Raw genomic sequence first — 6,000 nt, forward strand, 5'->3', positions numbered from 1 at the left:
CATGCCAACAGAATTAAAAATGGCAATATTATCTAAGTTAATTAATATCATATTAATAAAGCTAGCAAAGAATTAATTTACAGGGTTAGAAAAAAAATTAAAATTCACCTAAAAGAACAAAAGGTCAAGAATGTTAAAGAAAAATGGGAAGAAAGAATGGAATGGATAGGGGACTAGCACTGTGAGATTTTAAATTCTACCATAATGCAATAATCATACAAACTATTAGGTACTGGTGAGTGAGTAAAGAAGTTTTAGGTGAAAGAACTCACCACTGGACAAAAATTGCTGGGAAAATTGTAAAGCATTTTAGTTGAAACTAGTTATAAACCAGTATCTCACACTGTAAATACCAACATAAGTTTAAAACGGGTATAAGATTTAGGCATTAAGAGTGATATCATCAGCAAGTTAGGGGAGCAAGGAAAATTTTACCTCTCAGATCTTTATGATAAAGAAAGAGTTCATGACCAAACAAGAAATGGAGAAGATCAAAAGAAGTAAAATGGATAATTTTGAATAAATTAAATTTAAAAGGTTTTGCACAAACAAAACCAATGCAGATAAAGCTATATGGAAAGTAGGGGGGAGGGGTAGTTACAGCAAGTTTCTCTGATAAAGGCCTCATTTCCTAAATATATAGGGAATGGAGTTAAAGTTATAAAAATAAAAGCCATATCCAATTGACAAATGATCAAAGGATACAAAGAGGCAATTTTCTTTTTAATCAAAATTATCTAGTCATACGGAAAAGTGCTCTAAATCACTTCTGATAAGAGAAAAACAAGTCAAAAACAGCTCTGATGAATCACCTCACACCTATCACATTGAAGTGAAGAAAAATGACAAATGTTGGAGGAGATGTGAAAAAACAAATACACTAATGCATCGTTGGTGGGGTTGTGAACTACAATTCTGGAAAATAATTTGAAACTACACCTAAAGGGTTATAAAACTGTGCATACCCTTTGACCTAGCAGTATGACTACTACATCTATATTCCAAAAAGATCAAGGAAAAAGGAAACGATCTATATGTACAAAAATACTTTTAGCAGATCTTTTGTGGTGGCAAAGAACTGAAATTGAAGGGATCTCCATCAATTGGGGAAAGGTTGAACAAATTGTGATATATGATTGTGTTGGAATACTACTGTGCTATAGGAAATGATGAGGGGAATGGTTTAATAAAAATGTGAGAAGACCTATATTAACAGATGAAAAGTTAAGTGTGCAACATTGTATAGAGTAATGGCAAAATTTTAAGAATGATCAACTGTAAAAGACTTTTGTTACTTTGATCAAGACAATGATTCCAAGATAATTCCAAAGGATTCATGATGAAAAATATTATCCACAGGTGGCTCAGTGGATTAGGAGCCAGCCCTGGAGACAGGAGACAAAAGTTCAAATCTGGCCTTACATACTTCCTAACTGTGTGACCCTGGGCAAGTCACTTAGCCCCCATTGCCTAGCTCTTACTACTCTTCTGTCTTGGAATCAATACACAGTCTTGATTCTAAGATGGAAGTTATAGGTTTAAAAAGAAAATTATCTTCTTCCTGAGAAAGAACTGATGAACTCTGAATGCAGATTGAAGCATTTTTAAAAAAATTTTTTTTCTTGCAGGGAGGGGGAGAGTGGGGCATGCAACATGGCTAATATGAAAATGTTTTTGCATGATTTCACATGTATAATTGACATCATATTGCTTGCCTTCTCAATGGGTAAGGGAGGGATTAGAAGGAGACAATTTGCAACTCAAAAATTAAAAAACAAATGTTTTTTAAAGACAAAATTCTTGATCTTGCTTTGACATCAGAAACTTACTCTTACAATTTCAGCACAACAGTATATATCAGAACATTCTCTTTAAAAAAAAAACAACTCCCAATCACGTGTCTAGAAATATTTATTCTTTAGAAAATAAGTCTTATTTTTATGTGTCTCCAAATCCTGTAAGTTACATAATCAAAATAAATATTACTCCAGGAAAATGTAAGGATAAAATCATGCCTTTAGCATGATTAATAAAACCACAAAAATCTCAGAATTTAAAGAGACTTGAAAGACCATCTTATTCTACCTGTAACTGAATTAAGAATCAACTCCACAACATACCTGGACAAGTAGTTAAATCATCCAGCCTCAGCTAAACCTCCTTGGAGGTGTAACCCACGACTTCCTGAGATAGTTCATTCTACTTCTGAACAGCTCTAGTCGTTAATCATTCTAATCAACAAGCATTTTTCCAAGCACAAATCATGTTAAGCCCTGGGGATACAAAGAAAGGGGGGGGGACCCAATCCCTAAGTCTTTCTCTAAATTGTTAAAAATAAGGAAATGTGTATATTTGTTTATTTTTATTTTTATATGCTTATTTTTAAATGTTTTTATTTATATATATAAAATATATACATATATATAAAAAACTGGGGGGTTGGGAGGGGAGGCTACTAAATGGCTCAGTGGATTAAAAGTCAGAGCTGGGGACAAGAGGCCCTGGGTTCAAATCTGAAATCATTCACTTCCTATCTGTGTGACCCTAAGCAAATAACTTAAGACTCCAATGTCTAGCCCTTAAAGCTCTTTTGCAGAAGGTAAGGTTTTTTATACATATATAGATTAGTTGTTTTAGTTTTAAGTCAATTTATATAAAGGGAGGTTCAGGATTTCAAAAAGAAGATTTTCTTACCTGCATCATGTTAATGAGTCTTATTTCCAAAAGAAACCTAAGACTTAGGTTCAATTGATGAGTCTAAAAACCTTTCTACATTACTTTTTCAGAACTGAGACTGTATTCACATGTGTCACAGGGCTGAGCACTATCAATGCTCAATAAATGTCAGACTAACGAGATAAAATTACAAGTTTTGAAGAAGAAATTTGCCATTTTCCAAAAAAAAGACAAGGGCAAAGAGATGGAGCAGTAGGCTGGCCTGAAGTCAGGAATGCCTGAGTTCAGATCTGACCTCAGACACTTATTAGCTGTGGCACCCTCAGAAAACCACTTCACGAAAGCTTCACTTCAAGAAGCCTTCCAAATCAAAGATCTAGACCCATCAGTATACATACTTTGGAAAAGGCAATGCAGACAGAAATGAACCAGGCTTACACTTGATCAGCTTGACTGCATTTGGAAAACTGAATGATACTTTTTAATGATCTCAAGCTTCCCTTTGAAACAAATTCACCTCCCCCTAACACCAATATTATTCTGCTGATGCTTTATGGCTCTCAATTATAGAATACTAGTCCCTGTTGAATTAAATGTGGGCATTAGTCTACTGCAGCAATTGCCAACAAAGAACTGCAAACGGAAAGCAGCATAAAAGATATTAGAAATGTACAATAATGGAGAAGGTTGGCTAGTCACAGAGCAAGAATGAGGTATAATATCAGTATTGATTAACATATTACTGTATTCTGAATGTCATAAAGAACTACTTTTCCCTTCAACTTCTAACATAAAATATGAATGATCAATCATAAGGGACGAAAAGGAAAAAGTTTACAATTTAATATGGAGAGAGGAAATATGTATCCCTTCAGAACTCTATCTTCATCAGGAACATAAAATCTAAGTTGATTAGACAGAAGGGCTAGGAATATTTTTATTATCGTAAAAGAATGGAAATGGAGAAGAGGAATATACTTAGAGGGAGGGGGAATACAGGAAAGATGAGGAAAATAATCTAACATGATGACGAACCTATGGCACAGGTGTCAAAGATGGCACACAAAATGCTCTCTGTCGGCATGTGGCCTCCCTCCACCCCAGTTGGTTACTAGAAAGGCAGAGACTCAGGCAAAGCTGCTCCCCTCCGCCTCTCCACAGTGCCTGAAATTTTTTCACATCACCCACCCCTCTGCCCAGCAGCCCATTGGGAGCCCACAGGGGATAAAAATCAGTGGCTCAAAGGTAGAAGAGCTGGAGGGGAGCAGAATGCTTGGGCTACTCCCCTCCCCCTGTCTACACTCACTGAGGACATTCCTCACTTCACTCACCCCTCCACCCAGTAGCCCAATGGGAGTGCTTTCTCCCTCCCCTATATGGGGTTAGGGGATACGATGTGGTGGGGTGCATCCAGCACTTGATGGGGGGGATAAGCATGGCACTGGGTCTCTGGTGGGGGTGGGCACAGCACTCAGTCTGAGAATGGGGACAAGGCCTGGCACTCTGTCTCTAAAAAGTTCACAATCACTGCTCTAATGTAACTGGGGTTTGTAAGCATAAGTAAAACAAGGCTGGGAGGGGAAAGGAGCAACACTTTAACTTTACTCTCATCTAAACTGATCAAAGAGGAAAGAGTGAATATACACATACTCAACTTGGATACAGAAATAGTTTATTTAAAAGGTTTAAGGGAAATAAGAAAGAGGGCAAATTAAAGGAAGAAGTATTAAACTGAAGAAAAAACTTTTAAGGAGGCAATGGGAAACAAAAGCTAAAAGTATAAGAAAATACCATGGAGAGAAATATACAATTAATAACCATAACTATAAATGTGAAGGAGATGAACATATAAAATACAAAAACCTAGCAGAATGAGTAAGAAAGCAGAATCCAACAATATGCTTATAAGAAACACATATACAAAAAGATATACGAGTTAAAATAAAGTACTGGAGCAAAATTTATCATGTTTCAGCTGAAGTCCAAAAAGGCAGAAGTAATAAACATGTCAAACAAAAACAAAAACCTAATTAAAGAAACCAAAAAGACCTAAATTAAAAGATAAATAGGAAATTACATTTTGCTAAAATGTGTCATAGATCAGGTATCAAATTCACAGTAGGTAAAATTCCCCAGTGTCACAAAAACTGTATTAAAATGTAAGTGGGAATGTTTTAATAATAAAAATTTAATACAACTTAATGTTAATTTAGGCTTTTCTAACCAAAAAGTTGCCTACAAGGATTTCTTCTATTTCGGTTTAACATCATTGCAGCGGACAATGAAAATCAATACCAAACATTTATGTACCAATGGCAAAGCATCTAAATTCTTCAAGTAAAAAAGGAATGAGCTATTCTCAGAAATGGAGGATAAAACTATTAATAGCAAGAGACCTCAATTTATCCCTCTTGGATCTAGATAAATCTAAACAAAAAAGAAACAAATGACTAAATAGAATTTTAGAAAAGTTAGATATGATGGATCTCTGGATATTATTAAACAGGAATAGAAAAGGAGTATACATATTCCTCGGATATGCATTGAAACCTTCACAAAAACTAAAGTATTAGGGCATAAAATCCTCACAAAAAAAGAAGAAATATTAAACACATCTTTTACAGATCACAATATAATAAAAATTATATTCAATAAAAAATCCCTAAAGTAAAGATTAAGAATTGGAGACCAAATAACTTTCTAAAGAATGAGTGAATCAAAGAATAAATCACAGAAACAAAATAAATTCGTTAAAGATAATGAAAACAGACTACATACCATTTTGGGGATGCAGTAAAAGTAATAATTAGGAGAAATGTTATATCTCTAAATTCTTCCATCAATAAAAGAGAAAACATAGATCACTATAAATGGGTATACAACTTTTTTAAAAAATCCTAATAAATCAACAAATTAAAATGTCTCAAAGAGAAAATTTGAAACTCATAGATTAGCAAAATGGAATTAACAATAAAACTATGAATGTAGGAAAAGCTTTTTTGGCAACCATTCCTTTTTAAAAAAAAACAACACTAGAAAGCATAAGAATAAATAGAGCTTTGCTTAATGTTAAGTAGTATACAAAACCAAGAGCCAGCATTATCTGTACTGGGGATAATCAAAAGGTCTTCCCAAGAAGATAAGGTTTTGGAAAGCTAGGTCTCTACCACCCCTCCAATATATTATTTTGCCCTTTTATCAATTTAGCAAATCCAATAGGTGTGAGATGACACTTCAAGAGTTATTTTGATTTGCATTTCTCTCAACAATAATGACTTAGAGGGGCAGCTGGGTCGCCTAATGGATTGAGTCAGGCCTAGAGAT

The sequence above is a fragment of the Gracilinanus agilis genome, chromosome 3, assembly GCF_016433145.1.
Source record: "Gracilinanus agilis isolate LMUSP501 chromosome 3, AgileGrace, whole genome shotgun sequence".
In the NCBI taxonomy this organism is placed as follows: domain Eukaryota; kingdom Metazoa; phylum Chordata; class Mammalia; order Didelphimorphia; family Didelphidae; genus Gracilinanus; species Gracilinanus agilis.